The sequence below is a fragment of the Mauremys reevesii genome, linkage group 2 (genome assembly GCF_016161935.1).
Source record: "Mauremys reevesii isolate NIE-2019 linkage group 2, ASM1616193v1, whole genome shotgun sequence".
NCBI classification, from domain to species: domain Eukaryota; kingdom Metazoa; phylum Chordata; order Testudines; family Geoemydidae; genus Mauremys; species Mauremys reevesii.
Genome location: NC_052624.1, coordinates 262,717,704 through 262,741,750, shown reverse-complemented (window position 1 = coordinate 262,741,750; position 24,047 = coordinate 262,717,704). Strand labels below are relative to the sequence as shown.

The following is a 24,047-nucleotide window of genomic DNA, read 5'->3' as shown; positions in this document are numbered from 1 at the left end:
CACCCTGGAGAGTGACAAACCTCTCCAGACACCAAAGTGGGGGGAGCCAGTGAATCCTGCACCAGCCCCCCAAAACTCAAGGCACAGGACAGGAAGTATAAAAGCCCAACCCCAGAACTCACTAGAATAACAGCCGCCGGAGAGGCCAGACACCTGTGGCCTAGCTCTCGGTTGGGGGACTGGCCGGACCAGCCAATGCCTGACCCCGACCAGAGCCTGGAAGAGCTGTCAAGCCTGCCCCTCGCAAGTTACCCAGAGGAGCTGCCAAGCCTACCCCTCACCAGTTATCCTGAGGAACCCCTGGTGCTTGACCCCTTGGAGGACACTGCCCAGACCCAGGTACCTCTAGAGGGGGAGTTAGGAAGTAGGTCTTCTGCCGCTGCTAGGGCCCCGGGCTGGGACGCAGTGGATTGGGTGGGCCTGCGCCCCTCCGCCACCCACAAGTTGGCAGTCTCCCCCTCTCCCAGGTCCTTCGGAGCCAAGAGTCTGGACTTGCTGAATATAACTGTTTGCTCAACCCCTGCCTGAGGGCCTGAGCCATTGACTCTTTGTTGCCCCGCCCCAGGGCCAGGGCCTGTTCATTATATAACAGTTGCTCAGCTCCTGTCTGAGGACCTGAGCCCGTGACTCACTACTGCCCGCCAACTGGGTGTCAGTAACTACTATGTTTTGCCTGTACTGCTGCCGCGGTGAGAGACTCACGCAGCCAGACTAATTCCCTATCACAACTGAAAGGAAGTAGCGAGGCGGTGTGGTTCCCTGCCGCCCCGGAGAGGGACGAGCCCCAGCCAAACCCCTCTACAGGGAGCCTAATCCCATCCCAATGGCATAATGTGAGAGAATCTCTATGAGGATTCCCCCGCTCCCTGCAGCAACCTTTTACAAGGAAAGGGACAAGCTAGTCCACTCTTAAATTGTATTCAGATAACATCTCTGCTGTTGAGAGGTTAGAGCTCAGAGAAGTATCAGAGTTCTTTAGACTCTGAAACTTGGATTAACAAGGACACCAAAGACCACATTCTACTCTATTACACCAGGGTTGGTCCACAGCTGTTTCAGACATACGCTGGTGTAACTGATAACAAAATGCAGCCCTAGGCACCTTACCTGGTAAAAGTAGTCAACACACACAGCTGGAACACATCATTTCATGATTTGATGTTTAATGTTTAATGCTTTGACATTAAAATGAAGGCTTTGAAATATGAGTAATACCATTTGTTGATGAAAATACCCATTTTAAGGTAGGTTTATTTTACAGTATTTCAGAAAATGCTTTAGCATATGATCCTGCACAAATATCTCTTTATTTTTTTCTTTTCTTAGGGTACGTCTACACTACGGGATTATTCCGAATTTACATAAACCGGTTTAGTAAAACAGATTGTATAAAATCGATTGTGCGCGGCCACACTAAACACATTAAATCGGTGGTGTGCGTCCACGGTCCGAGGCTAGCGTCGATTTCGGAAGCGTTGCACTGTGGGTAGCTATCCCATAGCTATCCCATAGTTCCCGCAGCCTCCCCCGCCCCTTGGCATTTCCGGGTTGAGATCCCAGTGCCTGATGGGGCAAAAATCATTTTCGCGGGTGGTTCTGGGTACAGCCTCACCCCTCCCTCCCTGAAAGCGGCAGACAACCGTTTCGCGCCTTTTTTGCTTGGTGAACTGTGCAGACGCCATAGCTCAGCAAGCATGGACCCTGCTCAGCTCAATACCGCAATCGTGGATGTTTTAAACACCTCGCGCACTCTCGTGCAGTATATGCTGAACCAGGACCTTCGAACCGAGGCTAGGAGGAGGCGGATACGGCAGCGCGGCGATGACAGTGATGAGGACGTAGACACAGAATTCTCTCAAACCGCGGGCCCCGGCGCTTTGGAGATCCTGATGGTAATGGGGCAGATTCTATCCATTGAACGCCGATTTTGGGCCCGGGAAACAAGCACTGACTGGTGGGACCGCACCAGTGTTGCAGGTGTGGGACGATTCCCAGTGGCTGCGAAACTTTCGCATGCGTAAGGGCACTTTCATGGAACTTTGTGACTTGCTTGCCCCTGCCCTGAAACGCCATAATACCAAGATGAGAGCAGCCCTCACAGTAGAGAAGCGAGTGGCGATAGCCCTGTGGAAGCTTGCAACGCCAGACAGCTACCGGTCAGTCGGGAATCAATTTGGAGTTGGAAAATCTACTGTGGGGGCTGCTGTGATGCAAGTAGCCAAAGCAATCACTAAGCTGCTGCTACGAAAGGTTGTGACTCTGGGAAACGTGCAGGCCATAGTGGATGACTTTGCTGCACTGGGATTCCCTAACTGTGGGGGGGCGATAGATGGAACCCATATCCCTATCTTGGCACCGCAGCACCAGGGCACCCAGTACGTAAACCGGAAGGGGTACTTTTCAATGGTGCTGCAAGCACTGGTGGATCACAAGGACGTTTCACAAACATCCACGTGGGATGGCCAGGAGGGTTCATGGCCTTTCGCGTATTCAGAAGCACTACTCTGTTGAAACGGCTGCAGCAAGGGAATTACTTCCCAGACCAGAAAATAACAGTTGGGGATGTTGAAATGCCTGTTGTTATCCTGGGGGACCCAGCCTACCCCTTGATGCCATGGCTCATGAAGCCATACACAGGCAGCCTGGACAGTGGTCAGGATCTGTTCAATTACAGGCTGAGCAAGTGCAGAATGGTGGTGGAATGTGCATTTGGCCGTTTAAAGGCGCGCTGGTGCACATTACTGACTCGCTCAGACCTCAGCCAAACCAATGTCCCCTATTTATTGCTGCTTGCTGTATTCTCCACAATCTCTGTGAGAGTAAGGGGGAGACCTTTATGGCGGGGTGGGAGGCTGAGGCAAATCACCTGGCCGCTGATTACGCGCAGCCAGACACCAGGGAGATTAGAAGAGCACACCAGGAAGCGGTGCGCATCAGAGAAGCTTTGAAAAGGAGCTTCATCAATGGCCAGGGTACAGTGTGACTGCTGTGTTTGTTGATGAACACCCACCCCCCCTTGATTGACTCATTCCCTGAAAGCAACTCTCCCTCCCACTTCGAGTACAGCTTACTTATGCAAATAAAGTCACTCTCGTTTGAAAATCATGAATTCTTTATTGATTCATTATAAAAAGAGGGAGAGAAGTAAGGGTGTGGTTTGGGAGGAGGATAGGAAGGATGGAGAAGGCCATTAAAAAAATTTCACATTAACGACAGCCTTCTGGTTGGGCTGTCCACGGGGGTGGAGTGGGCGGGTGCACGGAGCCTCCCCCCACGCGTTCTTACACGTCTGGGTGAGGAGGATATGGAACATGGTGAGGGTTGAGGGTGGTTACACAGGGGCTGCAGCGGCACTCTGTGATCCTGCTGCCGTTCCTGAAGCTCCACCAGACGCCGGAGCACGTCAGTTTGATCACGCAGCAGCCCCAGAGTTGCATCCCACCACCACCGCTGATCTTCCTGCCGCCACCTCTCATCTCGGTTGTCCCTCCTGTCCTCACGTTCATCCCTCCTGTCCTCACATTCATCCCTCCTGTCCTCACGTTCACTGGCCTCTTTCCTGTAATTTGATACTACGTCCTTCCACTCATTCAGATGAGCTCTTTCATTGCGTGTAACTTCCATAATATCCGAGAACATCTCATCTCGCGTCTTCTTTTTCCTCCGCCTTATCTGTGCTAGCCTTTGGGATGGAGGAGGGATGGTTGAAAAATTTGCAGCTGCATGAGGGAGATAAATATTTAGAAAGATACATTTTACAGAACAATGGTTATACTCTTTCAGCACTATTCACCTAGCACATGTGATTTCCCTACAAGGTCGCATTTTTCATCTTAATAGTGAGTGCTTGCAGCTCTGGAGTTACAGATCTCACAGACACAGGTCCAGGCATCAGAATTCAGCTTGCATGCGGCCATGGTAAGCCACTGTCTTTCGGCTTCTGTAGTGATTTACCCCTCCCCCCCAACGCATGGCTAATACCACGCTAGCTCCCTGCTAATCAACAACCTTCCCACCCCCCCACCCACTGCGTGGCTGGTAGCTTGGGGAAGATCGCCGGTGACCAAACACAAAAAAGATCATCGGCATTTCACTCCTCCCCTCCCCCCGCTTCGCTACGTGCAGGAAAGGTTTTTTTTTAAGCTTGCAGTCCACGAACCCATTAGAAAAATGGCCACCCCCCTTACTTAAATTCCTGATTTTTAACCAGGTTATCCTGAACGATATCACTTTGCTGAGGATAACACAACAAGATAAAGAACGGATGCTTCTTGAATGCCAGCAGTCACCGGGACCATACGCTGCTATGCTTTGCCACGCAATGATACCTGATTACTTGCTACATGCATGGCGTGGTAAAGTGTCCTACCATGGTGGGCGGAACAAGGCTGCCTTGCCCAGAAACCTTCTGCAAAGGCTTCTGGAGTACCTACAGGAGCGCTTCATCGAGATGTCCCTGGAGGATTTCCTCTCAATCCCCGGACATGTTAACAAACTTTTCTAAGTAACTATACTGTCTGCGACCGCATCCCAAGTGCTCAGGGCAAATCAATCATTAAAAAACGCTTGCTTAAAAAACAATGTTTGCTATTTACAAAGGTACACTCACCAGAGCTCCCTTCCATGGCGTCATTGTCTGGGATAGTTGCTTGTGAGGGCTGGGAGCAGGGTAATTCCGTCAGGGTGATAAAAAGCTCCTGGCTGCTGGGGCTCACGGAGTGCTGTGTGCTCTCTGCTAGGTCTTCCTCCTCTTCTTCATCTTCATCTTCCCCGTCTGCATAATCCTCAGACATGGCAGAGATTACAACCCCCACCTCGGAATCCACAGTCAGGGGTGGGGTACTTGTGGCGCAGCCCCCTAAAATTGCATGCAGCTCAGCATAGAAGCGGCATGTTTTTCGACCTGCCCCGGACCTTCCGTTTGCTTCTTTGGTTTTCTGGTAGGCTTGTCTGAGCTCCTTAACTTTCACTCTGCACTGCACTGAGTCCCTGCTGTGGCCTTTATCCGTCATAGCCTTAGAAATTCTTTCAAATACTTTTTCATTTCGTCTTTTGGAACGCAGTTCTGTTAGCACTGAATCCTCTCCCCAGATAGCGATCAGATCCAGTATCTCCCGTGCAGTCCATGCTGGGGCTCTTTTACGATTCTCAGGAGACTGCATTGTTAACTGTGCTGATGAGCTGTGCGTGGTCACCTGTGCTGATGAGATCTCCACGCTGGGGAAGCAGGAAATGAATTTCAAAACTTCGCGGGGCTTTTCCTGTCTACCTGGCCAGTGCATCCGAGTTCAGAATGCTGTCCAGAGCGGTCACTGGTGCACTGTGGGATACCGCCCGGAGGCCAATACCGTCGATCAGCGGCCACACTAACCCTAATCCAATATGGTAATACCGATACTAGCGCTACTCCTCTCGTTAGGGAGGAGTACAGAAACCGGTTTAAAGAGCCATTAAAATCGATATAAGGTGCCTCCTAGTGTGGACGGTTGTGGCGTTAAATCGGTTTTACGCTCCTAAAACCGATTTAAACGCCTAGTGTAGACCAGGCCTTAGAAGAATGTTAATGTTACCTGTTTGGGAAGAGATTTCTGGCACAAATATAAAATGTAGGCTTCTTCAGAAGATAGGAGAGGAAAATGTAAAATGAAATATGGCTGCTTAGAACTGAAGGTTATTTTCCTCAGGGGATTATATCACAACTTGATTTTTTTTTCTAATGAAAATTCAGTCATCTGAATATTTAGTTAGCCCAAGGAAGAGTTTCAGTTACCAGTTAGAGCAGGGGTCTCAAATTCAAATGACCCCGAGGGCCGCATGAGGACTAGTGCATTGGCCCGAGGGCCGCATCACTGACACGCCCCCTTGCTGCCCCTGGCCCCACCCCCAATCCACCCCTTCCATGAGGCCCCGCCCCTGCCCTGTCTCTTCTCCACCTCCTCCCCTAAGCGCGCGGCTCCCCGCTCCTCCCCCCTCCCTCCTGGAAAGTGCTAAGCGCCACCAACAGCTGTTTGGTGGCTTGGCGGCGGGTCCCGGAACAGAAGGGGCCCCCCACCGCCGAAGACCGGGCTGCGCCCGGCGGCGGCGGGTCCCTCTTTCCCCACCCGGCCGGTCCCGCTTCCCACCCAGCCCCGGCCGGTCCCGCTTCCCTCCCGGCCCGGCCCGGCCTGGCCACGGCGGGTCTCGCTTCCCTTCCCACCCCGGCCCGGCCCGGCGGGTCTCGCTTCCTTCCCCGGCCCGGCCGGCGGGTCTCGCTTCCCTTCCCCACAGCCCGGCCCGGCCCGGCGGGTCCCGCTTCCCACCCAGGCCCGGCCCGGCCCGGCGGCTCCCGCTCTCCCCCTTACCCGAGCGTGTCTCCGGCGAGGCCTGAGCCCCGCCCCGATCCGAGCTGCGTGGTGAGGGGGCGGGGTTGGGGGCTCCACGCCGAGCCCAGCGCTGGGAGCTCCACCCCGGGCGCAGGGCTCAGCCCAGAGCTCCCAGCCCCGCCCCCTCCCCACGCGGCTCAGATCGGGGCGGGGCTCAGGCGCTCGGACGGAGACTCGGCGCTCTATGCGCTGAGGCTCCAGGAGAGGGGCGGAGGCGGGAGCCTCCGCTTTTCTCTTGGGGGCCCCTGCGGAGCCCGGGGCCCGGGGCAAATTGCCCCCTTTGCCCCCCCCCTCTGGGCGGCCCTGGGGAGCTCCGCGGGCGGCGGCCCGCGGGCCGCATGTTTGAGACCCCTGAGTTAGAGCGTGCACATGCGTGTGTGTGTGTTCATTCCATTCATTGAAGAGGCCATATCTAAAAATGAATCAGGCTGCCAGATAATTATCACTTTATTCTTTATTAAATTGCTGCTTTTCCTGCAGTGCTGACCATGGCAGCTGTTCTGCTATATTCAGTAACTTGTTAGAGAAAAAAACTTTGATCTTCACCATGCACTCTAGTATCAAGTGAGCAATAGGTTAATTTTTGAAAAATTAAATTCTCAGTAGAACTTCCTTTTTATTCAGGAACCACCAAGTGCTTAATGATTTTGATGTTTTGAATTTCCCTTCCTATAAAGAAAGACAATATTCAGAGATACAAGTCAAGTTTATGATTGGGGTATTATGAAGTTTGCATTGCTGCTCTGTACCATTAGTAAGAGGATGTATTTCTGAGAGTTCACATTCAAGACAACAAATTGGATATCCAGATAATGAAAACAAACAAATTAGCAAACCAGAGGATTTTCAAAGAGCCATTTATAAATGGGAAAATGTTCTCTCCTGAATATTAGAAGTGTAGGGTTCATAAAGTTATGCCATATATTGCACTTTCAATCGGGATTTAGGCCAGTCGTAGAATCCTAAGACTGGAAGTGACCTCGAGGTCATCTTGTCCAGTCCCCTGCACTCAACACAGGACTAAGTATTATACACCACCCCTGACAGGTGTTTGTCTACCTGCTCTTAAAAATTTCCAATGATGGAGATTCCACAATGTCTCTAGGCATAGGAGGTGGGTGAACACCCCCTCCCCCCAGGGAAGCTAGCCTGCCGACCTCGCCCCTTCCACTCGAGGCCCCTCCCCTCGAGCCGCCCCGCCAGCCGCGCAGGCTGGCTGACCCCATCCAGGCAACCCCTGAGCCACCTCAGGCCACAGTGGCAGGCCCAACCCCAGCCAGTTGACCCAAGCTGCCCCGTCTAGCCCTAGCACCAGCCTGAGCTGCCTGCCGAGCCCCAAATTCCAGGCTGCGTCTGGGGCTGATTCCCCACCAGCTTCATGGTGTGGGGGGAGAGTGGGCAGTGCCACAACCTGAGCCAGGGAAGTCCGGAGAGTTGCAAGTGTCCAGTTTTTGACTGAAAGGCCCAGTTGAAAAGGGACCCTGACAACTCCAGTCTGCACCATTAACAGTCCAGTCAGTGGCGCAATGGGGCTAAGTCAGGCTCCCTGCCTGTCGTGGCTCTGTGCGGCTCCCAGAAGCAACACCATGTCCCCTCCTCCAGCTCCTACACATAGGGCCAGCCAGGGGGCTCCACACGCTGCCCCTGCCTCAAGCCTCAGCTCTGCAGCTTCCAGTGGCTGAGTACCGCAGCCAGTGAGAGCTGTGGAGCTGACACCTGTGGATGGGGCAGTGCGCAGAGACGCCTGGCCATGCTTCCGCATAGGAGCTGGAGTGGGGGGGACATGCCGCTGCTTCTGGGAACTGCTTGAGGTAAGCACTGCCTAGAGCCTGCACCCCTGACACACACACACCCCGGCACCCCAACCCCCTGCCCCAGCCCTAATCCCCCCCTCCAAACCCCTAGATCCCAGCCTAGAGCACGCTCTTACACCCCAAGCCCTCATTTCTGGCCCTGCCCCAGAACCCAGGAAGGGGTTAGGCCCAGGAAGTCTGTGGTAGAGATGGGAATTGAAGCAGCATCTTCCATGACCCAGACTAATATCCTAACCTTCTTCTCAGACACTAAGCCAGACCATTAGAGTGAGTTCTCAGCTCAATTTAAACACAGAAGGGAAAAGCATTTCCTGTGAACTCATCTAATATGTCCCTGCAGTTCTGTGGACTTATAGGGTATTGTTCAATATCTGAGGTCTCTTTGAAAACAATATTAAACACCATCAAATCTATGGAGCAAAGATTTTATACTAATTGCCTGTGCACTATAGATAGTGAAATTAAAGGACAAAATGGAAAAACTTGAAGGAAACTCTCCAACCATATGTTCCCACTTCGAGTTGAATTAGACAGCATTAAGTATGTTTCTGCTTTAGCAGTAAAGGGTAACATTGCTTTACATAGGCCACAGAGAACAAGTACAAGAGTAGAAATCTTAAATTAATTGTCATTGCTGAAAGAAACAATGACATTGAAACAACTAATAGTAAGACTTGCTAGAACTAAAGTTTGTTTCCCACTTCAAAGTGGGCAGAGCATGCAGCACGATCACTAAGACTGGAGGAGCCCCTTGTGAGGTATAAAACCCACCCATTCATTACAGGATGGCTAGACCTTTCCATTCAATAGAAGTTAGAGATTGAGGGGCAAGATTTGCAAAAATAGGAGCTTAGAGTAAGGCTCCTAAATTCAAATTCTGACACTTAAATAAGTAGCCTAAGTTTCAAAAGTGCTGAAAACCCTACTCTTCCCATCCACCTAGGTGGAAGTGGGTGAGTGGTCCACTTATGTAGGTGCCATAATATGGATTTAGGAGCCTAAAAATTCTGAAAATCTTAGACTGAGTTCTTTTCAAAATGAAAGTGAAAAATATATATGGTACATCCATATATTTCCTCACTTTTCAGGGCAAACCCAGACACAGACTGCAGAAAAATGAATGTACCTAAATTTGTACATGTTGAAGTGCACATCTCAGTCTTTTATTTCTACTAGTTGCTGCTTGTCATATAGGCATCTAAAATTAGCCCATTGCCTGGGAAAAGAGTGACTTTGTATCCTTGGGGAAAGGATTTCATGGAAAATTTTTAATAATCTGACTTCTGATGTTCGCAACAATTTCACTGTTTTCTTCCCTTCATTGAATTTGTCTACCAGGACAAACTTAAGGAAACACATATGAGGATGTTTTTCTGTTTTCTGACATTGGACAAATGATTTGCACAATGCTTCCATTTTAATTTCCCTCTTTTCAGCTTTGCGGTTAGCAATTTAATCCTTGTTTAAAGTTATAAACTAAAATGTGACTCCTTCCCCAACTGAGATTTAAAAACGTGAATCTTACAACAACTCTACAATGTATATTTGTGTAGGTCCCAGAATCTGAGCAAGACAAGGTAAGTTACATAATCTCTTATTGGACCAACTTCTGATGGTGGACGTTTTCGAGCGTCACAGAGTTCTTCTTGTGATACTGTGGTTACTTTCAAACCTAAAGGGGTCGCATGTTAAGCTAGGAAACTTGTCCCTTCCATCAAGAGAAGTTGGCCCAATAAAAGATACCATCTCACCCACTTTGTCTCTCTCAATCTTACACATGCCTTATTTCTTATTGTTTTAGTTGTATTTTAATTTTTCAAGAGTTTGCTTTGTATTAGATGTTATTTTTGAAAGTTTCAAAAAAAAAAATCTGCACCAGAATGTGATAACCCTGTCTCTCATAGTTATATGGCTCAATGCCAAAATTGGCAGTAACATTAACAGGTCTTAGGAAAGTACAGGAATTTTTGGTAAGCCGGAAAACTGGAGTTGCAAGAGGGTTGCAAGGTTATTGTAAGGGGGTCATGGTATTGCTACCCTTACTACTTTTGCTGCCTTCAGAGCTGGGTGGCCAGAGAGTGGCGGCTGTTGGCTGGGCGCCCAGCTCTGAAAGCAGTGCCCCTCCAGAAATACCCTACCATACCGTTCCACCCTTCCTTCTGCGCTGCTGCCTTCAGAGCTAGGCGGCCAGAGAGGGACAGCTGTTGACTGAAGGTCCAGCTCTGCAGGCAGCAGTGCAGAAGTAAGGGTGGCAATACCATACTATGCCATCCTTACCTCTGCACTGCTGCTGGCGATGGTTCTGCCTTCAGAGCTGGGTTCCCAGCCAGTAGCTGCCACTCTCTGACTGCCCAGCTCTGAAGGCAACGCTAGCAGCAGCGCAGAAGTATGGGTAGCAGTACTGCAACCCTCCCACAACTCCTTTTTGGGTCAGGACACCTACAATTACAGCACTGTGAAATTTCAGATTTAAATATCTGAAATCATGAAATCTATGATTTTTAAAATCCTATGACTGTGAAATTGACCAAAATGGACCATGAATTTGGTGAGGCCCGAGTTATATATGCACCTTACTTAAAAGTTTAGCTACACAATCTGCAACCAAAGAGATGGTATCAGCTCTCAAACCCTTAAAACAGTATCGCCAGCTCTTATGGTTTTATCATGACTCTCGTGATATTTGGTGTTTTCTACAGACTCCAGCTTTTGAAGTCGGATAATTACATGAGAATCTCAGGAACTTTCTAGCCCTCATTTTGGTAGAAAACAACCTGAAACCGTGACTCCTAAAGGCTCAATAACTAGAAGGCAAATAAACCCCTCAAGTTTTATTATTTTTTATAATCATGATTTTTAAGCCAACCTCATTATTTTTTTTCAGGACCTGACTTTTGATTTTTTGAGTGATAATGACAAACAGTGGGGACAGGGAGGAAGGAGAGCACGGAGGTTATAACAACAGGATCACTTAAAGTTCTGTGCCTTGGTGGTTCCTTTAAATATATGTATATTAACATATAGATACACACACACCTGCATTGTATGAACTGTCAGTCCGAGTAGCAGACTTGTTTCAGAAAGTTTGATACTATTTACATTGCTTTATGCCTTTTTCATGTTGATCACTGTGTTTCATATGATACATCTAAACTTGACTCCTCCAGTCAGCAGAGAAAAGTACTGGGCAAAGTTTTTATATAATTATAGATGCAATAAACCACTTTTATATTTCATCAGGAGCAACTAACAGAGAACACCCATCAGCTCAGATCCAGCAATCTACTATTTTAAGATTGCCCAGAGGAAGTTAATTTTAGGTTGAGTGCTTTGTAATTTAACTATAAAACTGCACCAGTTTAGGATTCACTTTTGCTGACCTTAAGAAGAGCTACTACTTTCAGTTCATTCCTATTTATCGTTTAAGTGTGTTTAATAATTTTCTGTGTGCACAACCCCCCAGTGCAATCCCAGTTTAGCAAATGCTAGTTGACAGCAGTTTTGTTTTGGTCTCCTGGGGGTTGTACAGACACTGTACTATGATCTCATGTTGACCATAATAAGACCCATTCTGCAGGGTGTGGAAGAATATCCCCTCAAAAATGTCAATGTAGTAGGTGTATTTTAGGTTTTAAATTGGAGTCTACTTTCACTTCTTGCTTAAAGGGAGAATTTGGACCACTGCAAGGAAACAGAAACTGGTGCGAATAATCCTAAAAAAGGTACCACGGTATTCTGCAATAATAGTCCAAAACTCCAGCTTACAGTAGCAGTGTTCCAGAGCTGTGGCTTATTTCTTTAGAATGTTGCAGTGTTTTTATCAGGGCAGCTCCCAGTACACAGGAGGAGCCTGTGATGGAAAGCAAATCCTCCGGTCCCAACCATCTTCCTGCTCCGAGAATCCAGCTGCAATCCAACTCCCTCCTCGACCCTGAGCTTCATCAGGGTGTAAAAACAGAGTCCCATTGAAACCCAAAGCATCTAAAAATTAACTGTTGAATTGTACCTATTGAAACACACACTCGTTGGAGGTTAACCCTTTAATGGCTTTTAAAGCTGGTAAAGGTGTATGCCAAGTGTGAGCAACACTTGAATGAAGCTGAACGCCACCTGTCAGGGACTCTTCAAAGCCAACTAGTTGTCAACGTTCTCTTGTCTGTACTCCAGTGTTGGCAACATGGGCGGCGGGAGGCTAGCTCCCTTTCCCATCTTTTCTGCCCAGAGTCCTGCTGACATTCTGCCCTAGACCCCACCCCTGCTCTGCCCCAGACTCCCCGCTCAGCCCCCCCCCCACCACTGCCTGCCGCGTCTCTCCTCTTCTCCCCCGTGAGGCCCCCACTGCTTGTGCTCTTCACATCCCTCCTCTCCTCACCTCCCTCCCCTGTGGAGGCGGGAATGTGAGGAGTGATGTGGCAAGCAGCAGACAGGGAGGGTATCTCGGGGGAGTGGATGGAGGAGAGGAGGGATGCGGCAAGCAATGAGTGGGAGGGGTTTTGTAGGTGAGGGGGAGTGAGGAGGGAGACAGTGGCCAGCAGAGACTTCCAGAGAGGAGGGTGGAAAGGAGGGACTCACCAGGCAGCGGTAGGGGCCTCAGGGAAGGGGCGGAGCAGGAAGTGGAAGAGGCAGAACGCAGGTGAGGCCATCACTGTCCAGGCATGGGGTGGCAGTGGCTGCATCAGGGGAGGCTTAGTTTCCTCTGGCCTCTTATACCCGCCGCCCATGGTTGGCAATCCAAACTGTTCAATATTTTTCCTCCAGCTCCCCTCCTTCATGTCTCGAAGCCCTGTTTATCCAAGCAATGATCTGACTGCATCTCTTCCAGAGGGCTGCCATGCAAATGAGTTGTTACATCTCAGAGGGGACTTTCTGGTTACGTTTTATAAAATCCAATGAGGGCATAAGTAAGTGGTGGGGGAGAAGGGAAATTGCTGGGTGGAAGTCATTAGTGTTTATATACCCCAAATTCAGACCCACCTTTGAGTACATCCTGTCACGAATAAATAGAGGAAAGTTGATGCCATTTTGGAAAGAAGAGGAAAAACTGTGAGGAAACATCATTCTGGGATGTATTAGCCAGGAGTGTTGTAAGCAAGACATGAGAAGTGATTTTTCCACTCTACTACACACCTCAGTTGGAATAGTGTGCCAGTTCTGGGCACCACATTTCAGGAAAGATGTGGACAAATTGGAGAAAGTCCAGCGAAGATCAATAAAAATGATTAAAGGTCTGGAAAACATGACCTTTGACAAAAGATTGAAAAAAATGGGTTTGTTTAGTTTGGAGAGGAGAAGACTGAGAGGGGACATAAGTTTTCAAGTACATAAAAGGTTGTTGCAAGGAGGAGGGAGAAAAATTGTTCTTGTTAACCTCTGAGGATAGGACAATAAGCAATGGGCTTAAATTGCAGCAAGGGCAGTTTAGGTTGGACATTAGGAAAAGCTTCCTAACTGTCAGGGAAGTTAAGTACTGGAATAAATTGCCCAGGGAGGTTGTGGAATCTCCATCATGGGATTTCTAAGAGTAGGTTAGATAAACACCTGTCAGGGATGGTGAAGACAATACTTGGTCCTGCCATGAGTGCAGGGGACTGGACTAGATGACCTTTCGAGGTCACTTCCAGTCCTATGATTCTATGAAACAGGAATACACAGTAAAAAATGAGTCAGCATAATGGAAGCAAATTCTCACAATGGGTGAGTACAGTCAGATTACAAGAAATCTTTTCTTTCCCCATAAATTGTGGTTGAATGACACTCTGCTGGAAAACTGAGTTACCTGTTAAGTATGATGCTCTTCTATAGTTTCCTGGAGCCTAAAAATTCCAGCTACCCTACAGGAAGGGAGTATCTCTTATACAGAAACTCAGGGTTGCTCAATACAATTCACCCTGCAGGGTAAGTGGACTGGCTCCAGGAGTGTGCTGTAGAAGGTTCAGTTCTTACTTTTCTAAACATTATATTGACAGGAGAATCAGTTTGATTTCTTGGAGCTTTTTTATGGTAGAGTCCAGAAGAGATTTTCATCCCTTTTGGTCGCCAGTGTTAAAGTGAAAACATAAGACACTGAAGACCAGATTATGATTGGCCCTATATGGCTGTGCAGTGGAGGGCAGAGGTCACAATGAGCCTTCCAGCTCCTTTCTCCCTGCACAAGGACCAGTTGCAACTTGCCTTGCACAGGCACAGCTGCCATCAATCCTAACCTCCCCAAAACCAGCCCTGGTAGTGACTTAGTCACAGATGGACTGTTCAGAAGGCTATCTAAAATTAAATGATGGTCTCATTGCAGATCCTACTCAACAAGCCTCCCCCCCCCACCACCACCACCACCATATCTGATATTCTTAGCAGGGTAGGCAGCAGTCAAGAACTGAATAATCATGGCGACAGAGCTGAACAATCGCTACTGGAAGTGGTTCCCTCACATTGGTTTTCAAGTTTCAGCTCAGTTCGAGAGGGAAGCTTGTACAGCTGCTGTCTGCACTGAAGCTATTCTCCAGATCATATAAAAACATTATGCTCCCGGGCTGTCAATCTGGCACCTCTATGAGTGCTAATATATTAAGAGGGGAAATGTTGCCATTTTTTTTCTTTCAGAATTGTGATATACTTGATAAAACAGAACCGCATGCACTGGCAAGTCTGTTACACTAATCCTCCTGGGATGCCCAACCGTCTCATTTGCTGAGTACATGGTGTTCATCCAGCATAGGTTGTGTGTGATGCAACCTGGGCCAACACCCTTAGCATTTAATAGTCTGGAAAAGACTCTGTTACCAGCATGACTAAATTCAAATTTGCTTTGCCCCCCCCCCCACCCCCGTACAATGAGTTTTGCTCACATAGATTGCACTTCTGCTTTCCATACTTGAATCACAACTATGTTTATCCGAAGAAGTGGGTATTCACCCACGAAAGCTCATGCTGCAAAACATCTGTTAGTCTATAAGGTGCCACAGGATTCTTTGCTGCTTCTACAGAACCAGACTAATATGGCTACCCCTCTGATACTTGAAACTATGTTTAACTACACTTAGGGAAGTGAAGTTTTGCTTTCCTCTTCTGCTTCTGTAGATGGACCTGCAATAGCCGTAGAGAGAAGTAACGTTTTTGTTTTTTAAAAGGAGGCGTGTTTGTTTTAAATCTTTAGATATTTGATTAATATCTATAAAAGCAGCAAAGAATCCTGTGGCACCTTAAAGACTAACAGACGTTTTGCAGCATGAGCTTTCGTGGGTGAATACCCACTTCGTCGGATGCAAGATTAATATCTAGTGGCCTATGCAGGCAAAACTCCCACTGATTCCAAGATTTGGCCCTTTGAAGTAGATCGAATCTTGCTGATGCAAGTTGGCCAAGCCTTTCAAAATGGGGCCTTTAAATTAGGCTACCCAAGACCATATTTAGGTACCTAAATAAGTGACCTGATGTTCCCACTGAGGTTTTCATCTAGGTGTTTGAAGTTAGTGGGAGCTGCTGGGTGCTCAGAAGTTTTGAAAATCAGCCTACTTATTTACATACCTAATTATAAACAAAGGAGTCAAACTTCAGGCTCCCCACTTTTGAAAATCTTGGTCACTATGGTGACTTGTAGCCACTTCTGAGCAAAGAGGTAATAGCAGATGTCGTATTACTCTAATCTTACTAATGTCTATTTTTACAAAATAGACTACAGTACATTTACTAGTACATGATGAAGTATTATAAATAATTGAAACCACAGTTGTCAAGATAAATGAGCAAAGTGCATTTTGTGATACATTACCCTTGCTTTTTTCATTGTGTTTCCCACTTACTTATTTGCAAAATTCAATAATTTGCAATGGATCTCGCAGTCATTAGTGTGAATTAGCAAGCTTCTACTCTATTAGCCATAAATTTGATCTTAACTAGAAAGGAATTATTTAGCAGTATTTTGGCAGAGATTCTTCAATAATATTTTAGAGTTGTGGTCCTATAATACAGCTTGCGCATTCACCCTTCTCATTCAAAGAAATAGCAAATTTTGTATTGAAAGCTGATTTATTAAGAGTTAAATATGGGGGGGACTTGCATTAAAATTTTACTGTTTTAGAGAGAAGTTGGAATAAATACAGGCTGTCTCATCCTCTCCTTTGGAATACAGAACTCCTGTTGCTGTCAGTAGGATTTCTACATGCTTAAGGAGAACAAAATAGGACTTTATTTCTTAAAGAACCACTATTAACATTAACACACACACACAGTTGTACATCTATCTGATTTTTGTAACTGCTGTTGTTACAGGTAACATCTTAAGATATTGTAACAGAACAGATGAGGAAAAAGACATTTTTCTTTCTATTGTCAGTTTTTTATGTCTAAATTTTGAGTATAATGAACTTCACTGTCATTTACAACCTGATTTTTTTTTGTTAGTGCTAAGTGCTTATAGTTCCCAGTGAAGTCAAAGGAAGCTATGAGTGCTCAGTACCTCTGAAAATCAGGCAGTTAGTCAGTTTCCCCTTTCAGTTGTATGGGTCTTTTCCATGGAAGAAGGGGGGAGAGAAATATTTTATTAAATAGGAAAATGTGACTGAAAACCCACAAAAATCATCAGGAAGATTCAGGGGCATATGAAATACCAGAAGTCACTTTTTTAAACTCATTTGTTTTGACTGGACTAGATTTCAAATTGACAGCACACCTTTTAAATTAATAAAAACAAGAAGATTTGATTTCAGTCAGTTAGCATCAGTATATGTCAATTTCACCCTCATCCCAAAAAGCTACCAGCAAACTTCCCATGAATGTTAGTTGAAATGTGAAGTGATAAAACTGTTTGTGAATTTGAATAATTAAAAAGAAAATCTTCTGAGATAAGGCTATTATGCATAATCAAACATCAGAGATGGAGTGAAGGAATATGTAAAAACGTTCTTTGATGGAGTCACTGGTAGCTTGACAGTACACAGAAGAAGGTGTCTGGTTTGTTCAGTCAGCAAGATAGGAGGAGGTGAGAGGAAATTATTTATATTGATAAAAATTTTAAATTAAGAACTTGTCTGCATTGGGCATTTGCCCTGATTCCAGCCAGTGATAACCAGCCATCACTGTATCTACAACAGTTCAAACTGCTCAAAACCTGGGTTAGTTTTCACTGGTGCAGATGACACCTACACTAGGGGTTTATGTTGGTTCCCTTACACTTGTGGCCAGAGCCGGCTCCAGGCACCAGCATTCCAAGCTGGTGCTTGGGGCAGCATTCAGCAAGGGGCGGCAGTCCCTGTTGTTTTGCCCCCCAAGCAGCGAGCCGAATTGCCACCGTGGATAGCGGGGGCAGTCCATGTACCCTTAGGGCGGCACACGCGTTTCCACGGTGGCGGCAATTCGGCGGCAGCAGCAGCTTCTATGTTTAGCTGTCCAGGGCGGCTTCAGCTAAACACAGAAGCTGCTGCCGAATTGCTGCCGCCACGGAAACACGCCTGCCATCCTAAGAGCACACGGACTGCTCCCGCCGCCCACAGCAGCAATTCGGTGCGCTGCTTGGGGTGGCGAAAACTGTAGAGCCGGCCCTGCTTGTGGCTAGCCAGGGATGGCTGGAATCAGGACAAATCTCCAATGCAGACAAGGCCTAAGTCATTATAAATAAACATCCCTTAACTAAAATAATGCAAATCTAATCCTACTAGGTTATATCAACTGATTTTAGTAAATGACATTTGCTATTAAAAGGGTCAGTTTATAGACTGATTAACAAAATGTATTATAGGGAAGCATGGGTGGTGGATATCGTAGGCTGAGGGAGGCTGTGCCTCCCCAAACTGCCTGGCATTGCCCCACCCATGCTGCACCCCCAAGAGGTCCCCTCCTGCAGTTCCTGGTGCTCTGCCTTGGCCCAGGCTGGCTGGGGCTGGGCAGCCTATCACGGGGACTCGGGGCGGCTGGCGCTGGGACACGCTGCCCACCCGGTGCTCAGACCGTGCCACCCAGCACTTCGGGGCTGGAGGTGCTGCTGCTGCGCCGCCCAGCGCTGGTCCCGGGGCCATGGTGGGGGTGCTCTGGGCTCCTGTGGGGTAGAGAGGGCACAAGAGGAGAGGAAGGGGCAGGGCCTCTGGCAGAAGGGGAGGAGCCAGGGGCTAGCGTTCCCCAAAGGCTGGGTCACCGGCCACTCATGTAGGGAAAGCAGCAAAGAGTCCTGTGGCACCTTATAGACTAACAGACGTATTGGAGCATGAGCTTTCGTGGGTGAATACCCACTTCTTCGGATGCATGTCATGTAGGGAAGTCATGACACAGGAGAGCAGACACAGAATCAGCTCTGACCCAGCAGGGTAGAGGAGTCTCACAAAGATGATACTTTCAGGCTGCCAGTAGCAGCCTGAGAAGGGGTTGCATACCCCTTACCACAAGGGGGTGAGTATAATATAACTGCTATGAGGAGGGAGGCAACATTGTAGAGGAACAAAAGCTACATAGATTGAAAGCAGTCCCTTTGGGACTGGTCAAAATTTTCCTCCACACTGCCTCTAGTAGTGAAGTATCAGAGGGGTAGCCATGTTAGTCTGGATCTGTAAAAGCAGCAAAGAATCCTGTGGCACCTTATAGACTAACAGTAATAGTGAAATTTCCTTTTGAATATGCAGTGCTCAAAGTTGACTAAGGTGAGAAGAGGAATCCATGCTTCCTGACTCTTCCTCCAGGCAAGCAATTAACATTTGAAGGAATATAGCCAGTGTGAGGCCTTCATGGAATTCTTACAGAAAGGGAGAAGTCCAAGAAGACCTACCAGGATGGGTAACAATGCATTTAAATATCCTTTAAAAATACCTCTAAGTGGCATTTGTGTGAAATAGCATAGGGAAGAAAAAAAACTTAGCAGAACATGGACATACACTCCAGTCCTCAGTTCTTTGTCCTGTCTGTAGTAAAGTCTGCACTGAGTTAACACAACTTGTTGCCAGTACTAGAACTATTATCTGCGGCAACTTGTTGAGCAAAGGACTTGAGCAATTACACAGCAAAGTCAGCAATTTTACAAGCAATGCAGAGCAATTAACACTTTGAACAGTCAACAGGGACCAGGGGAGATTATTTCTCACCTTCTTGATGGTTGCTGTGATCCATTATCTCCAAAAGGCAAAGTATCTGAGTTAATTTAGTCTCTAAAAATAGAATCCTATTGGGGAGTGGTAAATAATGAAAAGCAAAGTCAGGGTGCTCTGGATCACTTTGGTAAACTGGATGGAAGCAAACAATGTGTATTTTTATTATGGCTAAATGTAAATGTATACGTATAGGAACAAAGAATGTAGGCCATACTTATAGGAAAGGAGACTATCCTGGAAAGCAGTGATGCTAAAAAAAAAGAGTTGAGGGTCATGGAAGATAAGCAGCTGAACATGAGTTCCCAGTGCAATGTTGTGGCCAAAAGGGCTAATGGAATCCTTGGATGCATAAACAGGGGAATCTCAAGTAGAGAGAACAGGAGTACTTGTGGCACCTTAAAGACTAACAAATTTATTTGAGCATAAGCTTTCATGGGCTACAGGTGCCACAAGTACTCCTGTTCTTTTTGCGGATACAGACTAACACGGCTGCTACTCTGAAACCTCTCAAGTAGAGAGGTTCTTACCTGCATACTTGGCACTGATGTGACCACTACTGGAATACTGTGTCCAGTTCTGGTGTCCACAGTTGAAGAAGGATGTTAATAAACTGGTTTCAGAGAAGAGCCATGGGAATGATTAAAGGGTTAGACAATATATGTTATAGTGATTAGACTCAAGGAGCTCAATCTATTTTAGCTTAACAAAGAGAAGGTTAAAGGGTGATTTGATCACAGTTTATAAGAACCAACATGGGGGACAAATATTTGATGATGGGCTCTTCAGTCTAGCAGAGAAAGGTATAACACGATCCAATGGCTGGAAGTTGAAGCTAGACAAATTCAGACTGGAAACAAAGCGTACATTTTTAACGCTGAGGGTACTTAACCATTGGAACAATTTACCAAGGGTCATGATGGATTCTCCAACACTGGCAAATTTTAAATCAAGGGTGGTTTTGGTTTTTGTTTCTTTCTTTAAAGATATGCACTAGTTCAAAAGGAATTATTTTGGGGGATGCTATGGCCTGTGTTATACAAGAGGTCAGACCAGGTGATCACAGTGGTCCTATCTAGTCTTGGAATCTGAATCATATAAAACATTTTTAAATTGTGTTTTTACCTTAAGTGACTATGTGACTATGTGTTCTTTGTGTGTGTTCAGACACTAAATGGGTCAATTTTTAGTTAGGAATCTCTGCAAAAAATGTAAGTGTTGTACGGAGAAGTGCTGTTGCTTGTCATTGGTCATTTATTTCTCAGTTAGTGCCGGCTGATGCCTCAGAATGATGGTATGCATGAGGTGCTCCTGAAGGGTACTATCAGATGGAGAAAAAAATACTCCTGGCTACCTGTGGTTATTAAAAATCCCATGGCACTTTTGCAAGAATTATCCCAGTGTTCTGTACAAATTCAGACTTGTTAACTACCTACCCAAAATTCCCCCTTTTTATTTTGATTGGATACTGTAGTCTTCTCTTCTGTTAAATGGCTATGTGATACTGCTGGTTTGGTCCTGCCTCAGTGCAGAGAGATGACCTTTGGAGGTCCCTTACAGCCAGACATTTCTGATTGCCCTGTATTCTTCCAAGAAATGCATGTCATACCAGAGATGGCTGCACTTCAGCAGTGGGCAAAGCAATTCCTGTATTTCTATACAATTGTGCAGTTGGTTTATATTCTTCAGAACTCATTTGGAAGAATGGTGCTGTGTAAATGCAATATTGTCGTCATTAATCCAAAATAGTTTTAAAGGGATAGTGCACATACTGTATAGGCTTTAATTACCTTATCTATTTCTTAAGCTCAAAAATTCTATTGTTAATGAGGCTGAATTGTTTTCTCTTAGCTGACATTGTGTATATAGAGTATCTGAACTACAATTATAGTGCATATTTTCCCCCAGAATTTCATTACAAATGGCATAAGTCCCATTTGTCCACTCCCTAGTTATGTGAACACAAAATAGCCATGTTATATAAAAACAACTAAATTATATATTTGTGTGGAAGCCATTTCAGTCTTGTCAGTTCTTAATAGGGATATGATTTAAATGACTTGGTTTTTTTGTTTTACCAGGAACACTGCAGAGCTGTTCCAATTTCTTCGTTAAAAACAAAATTTGCTTCACCACCCCCCAATCACTTTATAGTAGCTAAATAACACTTGTTTTTCTACTTGCCATGAAAAAACATTAATAAAAATTTTTAATATACATCAATAGTCCAGACTGCCAGTGGGGTTTTTCTTGCTTAGATTATAAACTCTTATTTAGGCCAGGTCTACATTAGGAAATTAGGTCAGTTGGTCCAGGGTATAAAAAGTCCATGCTTCTGTGCGACACCGTTAAACCCCAGTGTAGACAGTGCTAGGGTGACAGGAGAATTCTCCCGTTGACCTAGCTACTGCCTCTTGGGGAGGTGAAATATCTATGCCAATAGAAGAAGCCCTCCCATCAGTGTAGGTAGCCTCTTCACTTAAGCACTACAGTGGCACAGCATTTTACGTGTAGACAGGCCCTTAGATTGTAAACTCTTTGAGCAGAGACTGTGTTCTGTATTTGTGCAGGGCCTAGCACAATGGGGTCCTGGTCCATGACTAGGGCTCCAATGTGATATGATAATACAAATAATAATAATAGGGACAACTCATGTGAATAAGGGTTTGCACGATTGGGTTCTAAAGTAGAAAAGCCAGAAAATTCAGAATTTATTCCAATGCTGTGGCTGTTATCAGTGTGCCTGCCATCCTTATTGTTATTTAAATAGAGCGGCTTGTGCCTGTAGTGTACCGCTCAGTTTACATACATTACTGACTCTGTCTTTTCTCATTCCTCTAAACTAACTTTAAAACCCAGCTTTCCCAGGAGGAACATCAGTCTCATTGACATAACAATATTCTGTGTGCTGTAGAAGTATGGACTGACCTTATTTTCAAAGGTACTGAGCGTGTCCCATTCTGTTTAGCAGGAGCAGTGGGTGCTCAACGCTTTGAAAATCAGGCCATGAATGTTCGTCTGGGCACACACATTTCATACCACAAAGAGCATGGCAGGCCTCTTGGAAAGGAAACTTTTTTGATCTGATTCTGAGATTAGGATATAAAATACACCCTGACTCTTGACTCCATGACAAAGGTTAGTCCTGCTCTCTTATATGAAGTAAACAAGTGTTCGAGCATGGCAACAAAGCCGGATCATTGCTAGCCTTGCATTAGGAAAGTCATAGTGTGCACGTACTCCTAAGATAGATATCAATGAAATAGTCTCAAACTATCACAATTAATTGTATAAATCAATATAGCCACAAATGTGGGATTCCATAAGATCATGGTATTCTATGTTAAGACTACCTCGCTCAACAGCAGAGCAATCTGTAGCCAGGGGAATGACACCAGCATTGCTATCTTTTTACTAGAGGGATGGAAAGGTCTGTGGCTTGATCACTTCCTGGTAGAATTCCTTAGAAGTTTTGAATCCAAAATAATGCCTGTACTTTTAAGAATGTACCAAGAAGCTTTTAGTAATGATCCCTTCTCAGACAGCGTCCACACAGTATGGCAGAAATCTGAAGGGAACAAGTTTCAACGACATCCAACTGATTTCATCCTAAAGAATTATTTTTAAATTTATACTCAAAGCGCTAGCTAGGAAACCAAAGCTGAAATTGGATTTTGTTCATGGCTGCTGTCCGACAGTGAATTTTAAAATGCTGTTCCATGTCACTGGAAGGACTGGATGTGAGTGGGAACTACGAATGATGAGCTTGCTCAGTGAAGAGGCCTTCAACTGCACCAAATGGGGTAACTTTTAGAGACACTGATCCAGTTGAGATTTGGGTTTAACATCCAATACTGGTTACCACTCTGGTTAAGGGGACAAGGACAAAAGTTAAAGTAACTTCTTAGTGTCTGGGACTGTTCCACTCTTCAGAGGAACTCCTCAGGGCTGCCAATTATTGCCCCTTCTAGTTAGTATTTCAATACAATCTTGGGCCCAGTTAATCAGAAATGATCCATTAGGTGAAGGGCCTTGGAAGTGGAATGAGGCATATACTGTAATAGCTTACACCATATTACATCGAGAGCATTTTCTCTGTGATCACTAAAATGAGCTAAGAAGGCTAAGGAAAGACAGTGCAATTCCTACTTTGATATTTAGTGCCAAGTTCTTTAAGTTTTGGAAATTCACTCAAGGAAGTTACCCTCTCGCCCACAAGCCCCGTGTGCTGGAGGGTCTGAGAGATAACCTTCTCTAGCTGTGGGATGAGCTGAGTCTTATGTCCCTTAAAGTCTTATATTACAATTAAGCTCTTTGGTTTTCTGATAGGACCAGTACTGCTTACATTTACTGTTCTCACTTATCTAGATCATTTTCAATTTAGACATTTTATCAGCATAATGACTGATCTCAACTCTTTCAAAGAGTTCAGTCCATTAAAGTATCAGTCAATGGATATAGGGAGTCTATTAATGAAAGTCTCTAACCTATACCCCTTTCTACTGGACTTATAACAGTGTGGCTTGCCCCTAAGCCCAGAGCCAGCCAACCCTGATTACTAAAGAACCATGAGCGATCATATGATTTCCCATATGAAGATCTGTAGGAAGCTACAATGGGAGGGAGTGGGTGGTGCTCAGAAATCAGAGACTATTTGGGGTGAGCAGGTGCTAACAGAGAGCCCTGGGAGTTAGGACTGAATGTTCAGCCAGAGAGGGCCTGGGGGTGGCCCGCCAGAGCAGGAAAGGCCCCAGGCACGAAGGCCTGGGAGGATGGTGAAAACTTTGTTTTGGGTGCACGTTTGGATA

The 24,047-nt window shown here is 46.1% G+C and overlaps 1 protein-coding gene across 7 annotated transcripts in view; it reads left to right on the top strand.

The window, feature by feature from the left end:
- Positions 1 to 24,047, top strand: part of SAMD12 (sterile alpha motif domain containing 12) — a 220,619-nt gene that overhangs the window by 179,605 nt on the left and 16,967 nt on the right. The window contains exons 5-6 of one of the 7 annotated variants that reach the window (XR_005595226.1): positions 18,781 to 18,931; positions 21,321 to 21,424. The exons of 4 other annotated variants lie outside the window; for them this stretch is intronic. The gene's annotated coding sequence lies outside the window, so the exon portion shown is untranslated. Of the gene's footprint in view, positions 1 to 18,780; positions 18,932 to 21,320; positions 21,425 to 24,047 lie in introns of those variants that run through there. 2 more of the 7 variants (XR_005595225.1, XR_005595228.1) reach the window with 2 other exon arrangements.